Below are 14462 nucleotides of genomic sequence, written 5' to 3' on the forward strand. Positions count from 1 at the left end.
GCTTCGGTGAGGGGATTGTCTGATACGGTGGTTAAGGGCATTGGTAGCCTACGGTAGGTGAGGATGAGGAAGGTTCCGCCTGTATATCCGTCCTGAGTTGGGTGTTTAATGTGGTTGGTTACTTTTATTTTCTGTGTTTTAGGTATGGAGCGTTTGTGGCTAGTTGGCTACTCTTTTATTTATTGGGCTCGGAGAGCGGCTTCAGTGAAAGTGGATGGCTTGCAGTTGGGTTTTCCTAAATCCCATTGTGATGTTAAATGGTTCAGTGTTAGGGGGCTCTGTTGGGACAGGTTTTTGCCACTAGTGGTGGATTACTGCAGACGTTTTCAGCCTCCAACTGTGTTGTTGGTTCATGCAGGGGGCAATGATCTTGGTTTTCTGCTACAGATGGAGTTGGTGAGAAGCATGAAGAGGGATATTGGGAGGTTGGTGGATTTATATCCTATATTGAGGATTGTATAGTCCGACATCTTGCCCAGGAAGGTTTGGAGAGCGGCTTGGGATCCGGTGCAGTTAGACAAAGCAGGAGAAAGATTAACAAGCTTACGGGGTCTTTCTTTAACGGTTATTTATTTTAAATAAAGGGGTTTCGGCCAATTTGCACCAACGCTAAGTCTAGTGTTTTTATTTGGGGTTGTTGGGTTGTTTTGTAAATAAACATTAGTCATGTGTGTATGTGTAACGGCCGGAACTTGACGACATAGTAGGTCAAGTCTCTTCAAATTGCATTCTCTGTCTTAAGCGTGAAAGTTTAATTATGACTTTTGTGTTACTTTAATACACATCAAACATTTTAAAAATAGATTCAGTTCACGTGAAAGATGTCTTGCACAGAGCCAATGTCACATACACATTTAAAGTGTTGGAATTGGAACAAGTAAAGCAAAACAAAAGCTGAACATGGAGTCTGGTGAATGTGGGAGAATTTTTCTTATCATCAGAAGCCAAAGAGATAAAGGGTTTCCTGGCAAAAGGGCAAAACATGCTGTGATTCACATATTGTTTGTAACTCTCCTCCCTGTATGTCTGACCTAGGCAGTCAGCCCACAGCAATACGCTGCTGTCTGTTTCAGCAACAAAGAAAGGAAACACTGCTCATTTTAAATCATGAAAATCGATAAAAACAAGATGTCAGTTACAATACAAATACTGCAGTCGCTTGTCAAATCTATCCCCATGTTCTCTTACTAATAAACTTTGGGAATAATGTTTCATTTACAGATGTAAAGAAATGTTAAAAAATGTTACTGTGACATGGCAATTACAACACTGAACATGTACTATATTAATGGAGGACTTTAAACACATCAATTTTATATTACATTACTGAGAAAGCTGTAAAAGGTTTTGTTTGTTTTTTCCTGCATGAAATTAAAGGGACAGTAAACAACTTCTAAAGGCAAGAACAGTTTTGCAATTTATTTTTATAATGGGTGAGTTTGAATGTTTTGAATGTATTAAAAGGACAATAATCTCCAAATGTTTCTTTCATGGTGCAGATAGACCACACAATTTTAAACAACTTTCTAATTGACTTCTATTATCAATTTTTCTTTGTTCCCTTGGTATCTTTTGTTGAAAAGCAGGGATGTATGCTTAGGAGCCGGCTCGTTTCTGGAGCACTATACGGCAGCAGTTTTGCAAGAATGTTATCCATTTGCAAGAGCATTAAATGGCAGCACTATTTCCTGCCATGTAGTGTTCCAGACACCTAACGGGTAGATTACGAGTTTTTGTCGGTAAGGCTTGCGTTGCTAACGCACAGTTTTTTCTCACCGCTCACTTAAGACAACGCTGGTATTACAGTTTTTTTTTTAACCCAGCGTTAGCCACAAAAAAGTGAGCAGAGAGCAAAATTTAGCTCCACATCTCACCTCAATACCAGTGTTGCTTACGGTAGCGGTGAGCTGGTAAAACGTGCTCGTGCATGATTTCCCCATAGGAATCAATGGGACTGAGTCGGCTGCAAAAAAGCAGCGTTCAGCTTCTAACGCAGCCCCATTGATTCCTATGGGGAAAGAACATTTATGTCTACACCTAACACCCTAACATGAACCCAGAGTCTAAACACCCCTAATATTACACTTATTAACCCCTAATCTGCCATCCCTGACATCGCCGACACCTGCATAATATTATTAACCCCTAATCTGCCGCTCCAGACACCGCCGCCACCTACATTATCCCTATGAACCCCTAATCTGCCGCCCCCAACATCGCCGACACCTACTTTTTATTTATTAACACCCAATCTCCCGCCCCCAATGACGCCGCAACCTACCTACAATTATTAACCCCTAATCTGCCGCCCCCATTGTCGCCGCTACTATATTAAATTTATTAACACTCCCCTAACTTAAATATAATTTAAATAAAACAAAATAAAATTACTACAATTAAATAAATTAATCCTATTTAAAACTAAATACTTACCTGTAAAATAAACCCTAAGATAGCTACAATATAACTGATAGTTACATTTGTATCTATCTTATGGTTTATATTTATTTTACAGGCAACTTTGTATTTATTTTAACTAGCTACAATAGTTATTGAATAGTTATTAACTATTTAATAGCTACCTAGTTAAAATAAAAACAAATTTACCTGTAAAATAAATCCTAACCTAAGTTACAATTGCATCTAACACTACACTATCATTAAATAAATTACCTAAACTAACTACAATTAAATACAATTAAATAAACAAAAGTACAAAAAAACCCCACTAAATTACAGAAAATAAAAAATAATTACAAGAATTTTAAACTAATTACACCTAATCTAATCCCCCTAATAAAATAAAAAAGCCCCCCCAAAATAATAAAAAGCCCTACCCTATACTAAATTACAAATATCCCTTAAAAGGACTTTTTGCGGGACATTGCCCCAAAGTAATCAGCTCTTTTACCTGTAAAAATTTTTTTTATAATACCCCCCCAACATTAAAACCCACCACCCACACACCCAACCCTACTCTAAAACCCACCCAATCCCCCCTTAATAAAACCTAACACTAACCCCTTGAAGATCACCCTACCTTGAGCCATCTTCACCCAGCCAGGCACAAGTGGTCCTCCAGAGGGGCAGAAGTCTTCATCCAGGTGGCATCTTCTATCTTCATCCATCCGGAGCGGAGCGGGTCCATCTTGAAGCCAGCCGACGTGGAGCATCCTCTTCTTCCGACGACTCCCAACGAATGAAGGTTCCTTTAAATGATGTCATCCAAGATGGTGTCCCCTGAATTCCGATTGGCTTATAGGATTCTATCAGCCAATCGGAATTAAGGTAGGAAAAATCCTATTGGCTGATCCAATCAGCCAATAGGATTGAGCTTGCATTCTATTGGCTGATTGGAACAGCCAATAGAATGCGAGCTCAATCCTATTGGCTGATTTGATCAGCCAATAGGATTTTTAATACCTTAATTCCGTGTAACAGTTAACCAGAGCTCTGAGGTTGTGGTAATCATTCTAGCATAAATCAATATTGCGCTTACATGTTCATATTAACTTTTAACTTGTATGCAAGCAAAACTCTGACGTGTGCAAACAGCCACGATAAACCTGGTATCGCTCACACGAAACAGTGCGCCACTTGAAATATGGCCCAGAATCTGGACAACCAGGTGGATCAAGATGACTATCTTTCCCTTTATTAATGCAAAATGCCTAGGTATAACATGTAGTGCATTCGCACAATTTATAACATTTTATTCCATAGCATGAACGCTTAGATTAAATATATTGCTTTAAAAGCAAACTTTCCTTAAATTATTATTATTATTATTATCAGGTATTTATAAAGCGCCAGCAGATTACGCAGTGCTATACAAGAAATAATGGAGCATTACAGGGATGCATTACATACACAAACAAACAAGTACAATATTGGGGTACATTACAGTTGTAGGAGCAATATTTGAGTTATACAAAAGGAGAGGAATGCCCTGCCCTTGAGCACAATCAGTAGTAGTTCACATTAAATATATACAAAGTGGCCTACAGGTAGAGAGGCTCTCAAGCTTACAATCTAAAGGAGAAGGATTGGACACAAAAGGTGAGGGAGAAGTGAAGTATGTCTGATATAAGGCAGTGTAAACTGAGAGTGAGTGAAATTTGTGGTGAGTAAATGAGGGTTGGGAAAGTGTAACAGAATATGATAAAGTGTCAGTTCAGAGGCTGTGAGTGTGAAGTTGTGTCTCTATCCTAGATCATTAGTGACAGTTGCACCTAATTGCTGTTAGGTGTTTATATATTAAGGTAAAAACCAGGATGGGAGGTGGAGGGAGGCTTGGTGGGCTAGTGTGTGCACAGAGGGCGCCATGTACTAAGCTTCGAAGTGACCGTCCGTCTGTATTTCCGCGTCAAAATTCGCTCACGATCTGCTTCTCGTATGTATCAATCTGCGATCTGCTCGAAAAACCACTATTTTTCATCATCGATCGTAATTTTACTCAACTCATCGTTCCGAAGCCTTTTTCCACTTACTACATGTTCGATCGCACGTAAATTCGCTGTAATCGGAAATTATGAATGTTACAACTAATCCGCAAGCTCCAAATTTCACTGTAACTTCGCGTGATTTGCTTCGCGACCATTTAGGTAGCGAATACAATAGAAAACTATAGGGGGTATCAACCTGACGCCAGGTAGAAGTACTTCAGTGAAAGGACTAGACTACTATTGTAGCATTATTGGTTTTTGGATCAGTGAATGAAGATGGAGACAGTTTTACACATGTTTCTTTTCCGATTAATTCAATTACGAGGAAGAAGGGCTATACAGGCACCGGTTAACAACTTGCAGAGAAGGAGAGGTAGAAGAATTAGAGTCCCTAGAGTTTTCCTTCCACGTATGGGTTTGGAAAGCATTTCTGATCGAGAGATTATCCAGAGATTCTGTTTGGACAGAGAAGCTATTATGCAACTTTACAATGAAATAGCAGAATACCTTGAACCAATGACAGCGCGTTCACAAGCCATACCCGGACTATTAAAACTGTTGGCAGCCTTACACTTTTTTGCCACCGGTTCATTCCAAGCTGTGTCTAGCGTTATATAAATAGTTAATTTTCATTGAAATTATCGTCTTTATCATCTTTGAAATGTTAATCCTTTTTAATTTTTTTCATAGGGGACGCTGGTTATTTCAGTAGAGAATCGTCACGTGGGTAAAGAACTAAACCAATCAGGTCGCAGACTGCTTCTTAACTTTGCTCTTTCGCGCCGAACAAAGCTTCAAAGTTATCAATAATCCGATTGTCTTCGACACACAATAGACGCGAAATTTTACGGCTTGGTTTTTAGTACATTCATGTAACGAAGTGCCATCCGCATGGTGCGAATGCCGGCGGGTTATTTCGATACGGTCTGTGCGAAAAAATTGACGCCTTAGTACATGGCGCCCAGAGTCTGTAGGATTGTTGTTGCAGTGAGGTCTGTGTGAGAAAGAGAGTTGTAAATGAAAAACTATCTGTTAATAAAGGGTAGGTGTATGGGGGGAGAGGTGTAGCTGGGAGAGGGGAAATGTTAAAGCCCAATTCCAAATTAGCCCAACAGATATATAAATAAAAGGCACTCATTGTCTTGATTGGAGATAGATGAATTACCTTCAAATGTTTGTTTGCAGAAATGGATCTTTAAAATGTATGTGTGCAGAGAGTCTGTATGATTGTTGTTGCAGAGAGGTCTGTGTGAGAATCAGGGATTTTTCTACACAGATGTTCTGGTCAGTAGTGTAATTTTTTGCAAACTTTTCAAACAGTATCACGCCACCTTGCCACGCCTCGAGACGGTTCCTCTGAGCATGCAACGAAGATGTCATTGTCGCACGTCTCCTCCTTCCTGATGCCGGTCCTGGAGCTGTAGCGCAAATCCTGCGCCTATGTAAGTCTCTCATTTTCCTGTTATCCCTGCCCAAGTATAGGTGTTAATTAGCGTTCTCCTGGGTGTTATTATTACTGTCTGCTGGATTGATACACTGCTGCTGAACTCTGCTTGTCTGACCACTCTGCCTGTTTACCCCTAAACTGCTGGATTGATTTACTATTGCTGAACCCTGCCTGTCTGACTACTCTGCTTGTTTAACCCCTATTGCTCTGGATTGCCCCTCTGTTGTCAAACCCTGCTTGCCTGACCATCCAAGTGGTTTACCTCTGGACTGTTTTATCGTTGCCAAAACCTGCCTGCCTGACCATCCTAGTGGTTTACCTCTGAACTTCTTTACCATTGCCAAACCCTGCCTGCCTGACCTTTCTAGTGGTTTAACCCTGAACTGCCTTCCCTGCCTGTTGCTGCCGAAGTCTATCCTGCCTGTGGTGAGTGCCGCTTACCTCATCTTGCAAACTTTCTCTGCTCTGGGATATTCCCTATTATTCCGGCTCGACGTCAGGATAAGAAGACTACTGGCCGAGTTCGGTCTGATAGTGGAATATCCCACGAGCATTACAGACAGGTGTTTTATCAGAGGCCATGGGGCCTATTTATCAAATCGTCAACTGAAAATACGCTGGTATTCCGTGTCGCAATTGTTGTTAGATTGATCTGCCATAGTTATCAATGCGTCAAGCTCAGCAAAAGTTGAAATTTGTGACGTAAAATACGATCCCGCGATCTCAATCTGACACAGATCGATGTGAGTTGAAAAATATGGTATTCGAGCGGAATCGTGTTCCTTCGCCCTCCTAATCAATACTATTTGAAGCTCTCACAAAGTTATCAAAAATTCAAAAAAATACTATCTTTATTGAGTATAAAATTCAAGTTACATGATTCATTACATATCATATTGCAATGAACATTTTAACAAAGTACAGATTCTTTGATTTTAAGTGATGGGCAGTACAATAAAATAGGAAATTAAACTATAAGTGAAACAAAAACAATGTGGTAATATAAGTAGATCTCGTGTGTCTTTTTGTGTATATACAACCTTGCTACTCTGTCAGTTGAGCACCAGTCTTGTGGGTGTTAAGTTTTTATTACAAGTTTTTTGCTCCATTGTTTTTTATGTTGGAATATGTTATTTTAAGTTTGCTTTTTGTGCTCGTTCGGTTAGCAGGCAAGCGACAACTTTTTACTTTCAATATGAGTGCAACCCGACTCGCTAAAAAAACTTACTTCTAGCTCAGTTAAAAACACTCGATCGGGAATGTTAAAAAATGTTCCACTTGTAATCTGGCCCAAAATAATAAAAAAATGCCTGGGACATGCATTAAAGGGACAGCAAAGTCATAATTAGACATTCATGATTTAGACAGAGCATACCATTTCAAATAACTTTCCAATTAACTTCTATTATTTAATTTGCTTCCTTCTCTTGCTATCCTTTGTTGGAAGGTTTATCTAGGAAAGCTCGGGAGCAGCAAAGAACCTAGGATATACCGATTGCCATTGGCTCACCCATGTGTTCAGTTAGACACCAGTAGTGCATTGCTGCTCCTTCAGCAAATGATATGAAGAGAATTAAGAAAATTAGATAATAGAAGTAAACTGGAAAGTTGTTTAAAATTGTATGTTCTACCTAAATCATGAAAGAACAAAATTAGGTTCCATGTCCCTTTAAAAAATAAGTAACATGTAATATGAATAGACTTAAAGCAACAGTCTACTCCAGAATTTATATAGTTTAAAGAGATAGATAATCCCTTTATAATCCCTACGACACGATTCTATTAATATACTTTTAATCCTTTGATTATTTATATCTAAGCCTCTGCAGACTGCCTCCTTATTTCAGTTATTTTGATAGACCTGCATTTTAGATAAATCAGTGCTGACTCCTAGGTAACTCCACGGAGTGAGCACAATGTTTTCTATATGGCACACATGAACTAACTGTATAGTTGTGAAAAACTGTCAAAATGGGCTTAGAAATTAGAATATGAGTATTCCTAGGTTTAGCTTTCAACAAAGGGTCTAAGAGAATTAAGCAAATTATATAATAGAAGTAAATTGGAAAGTTGTTTAAAGGGGAATGAAACCCCAAATTTTTCTTTCAAGATCCAGATACAGCATATACTTTTTAACAACTTTTCAATTTACTTCTATTATCAATTTTGCTTTATTTTATTTTTTTGGTATCCTTTATTGAAGGAGCAGCAATACACTACTGGGAGCTAGCTAAACACATCTGAAAGCCATTGATAATAGGTTTATATTTGCAGCCACCAATCAGCAGCTAGCTCCCAGCTTCTGTACCTACCTTGGTATTCTGATCACCAAAATATATCAAGAGAATAAAGCAAATGAGATCATATAAGTAAATTGGAAAGTTGATTAAAATTCTATGCTCTATCTGAATTGTGTCCTTTTAAGCACAGCATGTGGAATTTAAAAAGCTCAAGTATCTCATTCATCTCTTGATATTTTAATCTAATGAGATCGTTTGGTTTTTCGTTTTCTGCTATTTCTCTTTAAATGTTTTCTTCTTTTCTAGTTTGTTCTGTAAAGTTTTTAGGATGATGTTGTGGCACCGAATCCACCAGCAAGATGTAAGTTTCCCATTGCAAAGAAAGGGCTGGCTATGGGTTTTCTAGAAGCATTGTAGGTGTTTTTCCCCTACACTTAAAGGGCCAGTAAACCTAGGAAATAATGTTATATATTTCTGGACATAGTGCAGAATTATAGAACATTAGCTTAGCTCCAGATTTTAAAAGTGAATAGTTAAAAAGATATCATGCAAAGAAAACAGAACGCCGCTCTTGGCTCTACTGAGTGGGTCTGTTTTCCTCTCCTAAACGCATCTGGGCACGCTGTCCAATCACAGTCGGCCCGATCGCGCTATTAAAATCAATGTAGCTCGCTCCCTCTACCAGACCAGAGCGGGAGCGAGCTACATTGATTTTAATAGCTGTGAATAGACAGCGTGCCCGTGATGCGCTTAGCAGAAGAAAACAGACCCGCTCAGTAGAGCCAGGAGCGGCGTTCTGTTTTCTTTGCGTGATATCTATTTAACTATTCACTTTAGAAATCTGGAGCTAAGCTAATGTTATATAATTCTGCACTATGTGCAGAATTATATAACATTATTTCCTAGGTTTACTGGCCCTTTAAAGGAACATTCCAGCCAAAATTGGAATCCGAATGGATACATTTCAGTTTTCTATAGAAGCATTTTTGTAATATATACTGTATTTATTAGCAAAAATGCTTCTAATAAAAGCTATAGCTGTTTCAAAAGTGTATTTAAAGGGACACTGAACCCAACATTTTTCTTTCTTGATTCAGATAGAGCATGAAATTTTAAGCAACTTTCTAATTTACTACTATTATTAAACTTTCTTTGTTCTCTTGCTATCTTTATTTGAAAAAGAAGTTATCTAAGGTTTTTTTTGGTTCAGACTCTGGACAGAACTTTTTTTATTGGTGGATGAATTTTTCCACCAATCAGCAACGACAACCCAGGTTGTTCACCAAAAATGGGCCAGCATCTAAACTTACATTCTTGCATTTCAAATAAAGATACCAAGAGAATAAAGTAAATTTGATAATAGGAGTAAATTAGAAAGTTGCTTAAAATGTCATGCTCTCTCTGAATCATGAAAGAAAAAAAATGGGTTCAGTGTCCCTTTAAGTATTAAACATGCACCAGCATTTTAAACACAGCACTTGCTCATAGAGCCTAAGGTGCTTTTACCATCTGGTATTGACTAAATTTGGCAATTGCTGACACGATACAAGCCCCACTGGCATTTTGAACAGCTGCAGGATTAAAAATACTAGTGCACTGAGAATATCTAGCTATGCTTCACATGCACGTGCAAAGAAAAATGTTAACACTGAAACAGTAATAACTTTTACTAGAATAATTTTTGCCAATACATGTATATTGTAAATATATTTCTATTCAAATATGTAATTTATCAATGCGCATTACGTTTTGACCAGAATGTCCCTTTAAAGGGAAATGAAACCCAAACGTTTTTTTCATGATTTATAGCATACAATTTTAAACACATTTTTAAATGTATTTCTATGATCAAATTTGCTTCATTATCTTGGTATCCTTTATTGAAAGAGCGGCAATGCGCTACTGAAAGCTAGCTAAACACATTGGGTGAGCCAATGACTAGAGGAATATAAACATGCTTCATCCAATAGCCTATAAATTTTCATTTTGGACAATTTTTTCATTCTGAATATTCATGCAAACTTGTTTCCCCGAATATTCTGTGGCTGAACTATTCGGTATTTGTTTAGTTTATAACTAAACAAATTCAGAGTTTTAGTTATATTAGTTTTAATTTAAATTAATGCAAATGTTTCAAAGCTACAGGTGAAAACGGTCGGAATTTGCGTGCCCCCCCACCAGTGCTCTATTAGGTAAGTATAAATCTGCATGTGATCACAAGTCTAGTAATAACAACAATAATGGCACATCAAATGTAACATCTGCTTCAAAAAATAAATCTGAAATTTCCATTTGAATATTAATAGGAATTTTATAAAATGTATCAACATTTATATTAAAAAAAAAATGTTTTAAAAACCACAAGGAAAAACAATATAATAAACACAAAAAAGTGTATAGTTAGACATCTGTAATATATTACAAACACAATTTTGCTGAAAATAACAGAACAATACCAAAAGTTTATTTATTCTAACTTTACAATATTCTTTTATTATATTTTTTTTACACAATAATGTCAATGGTATCTAATTATAATACAGTTTTATGTAACATCAAACAATTGACTATATCCTGACTCTTTCTGAGGAATACATAATAAGCTAATTTCAATAAGCCCTTTTTCTACTAATTGTGTTTTCCATTGTATACAATCATTGTTGCTATAGTAATTGAAGAATAATGAACATAATTGAAATTTGTATGCGTGTCACACTTGGATTTTCTTATTTCACTGATCTTTAACTCATTTTTGTAAAACTGCATGAAAAAAAAATGGAATTTAAAAATATCAAAATGAAAAAATCATGCAAGGTAAGTTGTGATTCAAATGGTGTTTAAACTTAAAGGTACAGTCAACTCAATTTTTTTATTGTTTAAAAAGAAAGATACTAATATTACCCATTCCCCAGTTTTGCACAGAAAACATGGTTATAGTAATATACTTTTTACTTCTGTGATTACCTTGTATCTGATCACATGACTTTTTATTCATTATCTATTGACTTGCATTTAAGCCAATTAGTGCTGTGCTGTTAGAACCAACAGGCGTGAGCACAATATTATCTATATGGCTCACACTCCCCTGTTGTGAAAAGCTAATAAAAAGCATATGATCATAGGACTTTTTATAGTGACTTAGAAACAGACAGAAATTTAGAGGTTTAAAGGTTATAAAGTATAATAAAATAACAGTGTTGGGTATGCAAATCTGGGGAATGGGTAGTAAAGGCATTATCTATCTTTTTAAACAAGAACAATTTTTGTGTTGACTGTCCCTTTAAAGAGACATTAAGCTCAAAATTGCACTCCCCTTAAACTCAAACTTTGCCATGAATTTTCATTATTTATTTTGCCCTGCTTTTCCTGTAATCCAACACTTTGTCGGGTAGCGCTCACATTAAAAGTTGAAAGTAAATAGTTTTCACTTGCACGCGAACCCAATGCACTATTATTAGCGTTCCACTGGGGCAGACTGAGTAGTCAGGCAATAAGACTTGGACCGAGGGCCCCTTACATGAGGGGTGCCCTGGTGTGATGTTTATGCTCTCAGTCACAGTTTGTTTAATGAGTTAGCACAGCAGTGACAGTTGAGCTACTCTAGTGGTTGTGACTGTGATGGCTGGGGTGGCAGCAGGCAGGCACATTTTAGAATGGGACATCTACGCTAGTGTTTGTGAGCTGTGGTGGTCAGCAGAAGAGCTACAGTGCTGACAGATGTGCTAGCAGTAACTAAGCAATTAAAGGGACACTGAACCCAAAAATTTTCATTCGTGATTCAGATAGAGCATGCAATTTTAAGCAACTTTCTAATTTACTCCTATTATCAAATTTTCTTCATTCTCTTGGTATCTTTATTTGAAATGCAAAAATGTAAGTTTAGATGCCGGCCCATTTTTGGTGAACAACCTGGGTTGTTCTTGCTGATTGGTGGATAAATTCATCCACCAATAAAAAAAATGCTGTCCACAGTTCTGAACCTAAAAAAAAGCTTTGATGCCTTCTTTTTCAAATAAAGATAGCTAGAGAATGAAGAAAAATTAGAGTAAATTAGAATGTTGCTTAAAATTGCATGCTCTATCTGATTCACGAAAGAAAAAAATTGGGTTCAGTGTCCCTTTAAGGGTAGACAGAGTGGATTCTCTGTCCCTGGAGTGGGGGCCTTGTGCCTGGCTAGGAAGTCTGTTGTTCTGAGGACGCTGTAGTGTGGGGTCTGGCCCTGGAGGGTGAGGGCCTGAGGCTGTGGGAGCCCTGGGAATAGTTTATCGCACGTGCAATATTGGAAGTTCAGCTTTTGGCACGAGAGCTGAAAAAATAAAGCCAACCAAAGTTAACCTTTTAACTGTTGATGGCGACACATCGTTGTCATCCGCTCAATGGGCCCCATTTATCAAGCTGCAAAAGCAGCTTCGATGCCCTGGCATTTTGAGCTCACCTGAAACAATAGTTAAGTAGCAGAAGTCATAAGACAGCTGCTACTTAACATTTACACCACCTAAAAGATGGCGGATTGAAATCATCCCAAACTGAACCAATCGGGATGATCGACAGCCTTTATCTTTGTAATAAAAGGAAAGCATGCATTGACAGAAAATAATTTGTTAATAAAAATTAAATAGAGCAATTTGAATGTGTGTGTTTATTTAAGGTTGCCTAAGAACCAGAATAATATTATCAACAGTTAAAGAAGAATGCCCTGAAAAAGAAGGATAGTCTGGAGCAAAAAGCTGCTAGTGGTTCACTAATTTGACTTAAAGTTCTCCTTGTGATAATTAGTAAGATCTGGCTTTAACGTTTTTGAAAGGAGCAGTTTATTCATAAAACGAGAGTTCTTAAATGTCCTGTGTTTGTAGTTGGTAAGCTTCTGCTGTTTCACTACATTCCTTATATACAGTATGCTTCCATTTGCCAAAGTCAAACCAGACACCACCTAAAATCAGCATAGAAATGCTAAGTCATGCTTCATTGTCAGCCTACTCAAACTGCCTTTGGACTCTGTTCCTAGACTCAAAATCCTGGATGCTGCAAGAAAAATGTTTTCATTTACAATGTGCAGCATAGGACCTTAATGAGCAAGTGAGTCAGATGTTTTATGAGTTAAAGGGATACTAAATCCAAATTTTTTCTTTCATGATTTAGATAGAGAATGCAATTTTAAGCAACTTTCTAATTTACTCATAGGGGCCGATTTATCAATGCTTCAACTTATAATACACTGGAATTCCGTGTCAAATTAGACGCAAAGTTGATCCACCGTCAAATGTTGAAATGTGTGACGTCCTGCAATATCAATCCAACGCAGATCGATGCTTGTGTTATTCGAGCAGAATACTGATCATCTGCCGTCACATTCGACTCTATGTGACCCTCTTGCCAATGTATCAAACATTCAACAGGTATGCCCGCGTCTATTCCGACGCAGAGTACCTATCATTCAAAACGCCACCCTTGAGGCCACGAATGCCATAGAAATCAATGGGAGTCTGAAAACACAGAAAGGTTATGTTCGATGCTTAAAGACAATGAAGCATATTAGATAAGAAAAGTAAATTAGAAACTTTATTAAAATTGTATATTCTTTCTAAATCATAAGACAAAATATGGGTTTCATGTCCTTTTTTAGTTGATTTTATTTAGCCCTTATTACTAAATAAAATCAAGAAGGGAGATGTTACCCTACTTATGGATTATGTTACATCTTTGTCTTTCATTACAAAGCAAGGGGACAATATTATTGCTTCAAATTTGGTGCATTAGTAGATAGACAGATAAAAATGAAATAAATACATTACATAATATAGCTAACTTCCTTTTTTAGATAAATCTATTTGTACACATGTAATACAAGTCCCACTCTCTACTTCGCACCAAATTTGAAGCAACACGTTTCGCACCAAATTTGATGCAACACTCAAACTCCTAAACAACCCACAAACTAGTAAAGTTTTCCACAACTTCTTATTGGTAAATGCATAATCATGTGATTAATGAAATGAGCCAATCTGATTTAAATATACATTTTATACTATCACTAACTAATCAAATTGCTCTATACTTGAGTCATTGATCACTCATCAGAACTTGTAAGTGCCATTTGTTACATTGTGTATTATACTTTGAAAGTATGTATATGTGAAATTAGCATTAAAGATAAACATTGATGATGACATTAGGCCACACAGTGTAATATTTTTGACAATTATTTTAATAATCGAATGATGTTTGATTCAAAATAATCTTAAGCAGATAGCTCAAAGAGATAGTCTACCTAACATTAAACTGTCATGAATCAGATACAGCAGAAATTAAAATCACCTCTTTAATGTAATA

This window comes from Bombina bombina, chromosome 6 (genome assembly GCF_027579735.1).
Source record: "Bombina bombina isolate aBomBom1 chromosome 6, aBomBom1.pri, whole genome shotgun sequence".
Lineage (NCBI taxonomy): Eukaryota > Metazoa > Chordata > Amphibia > Anura > Bombinatoridae > Bombina > Bombina bombina.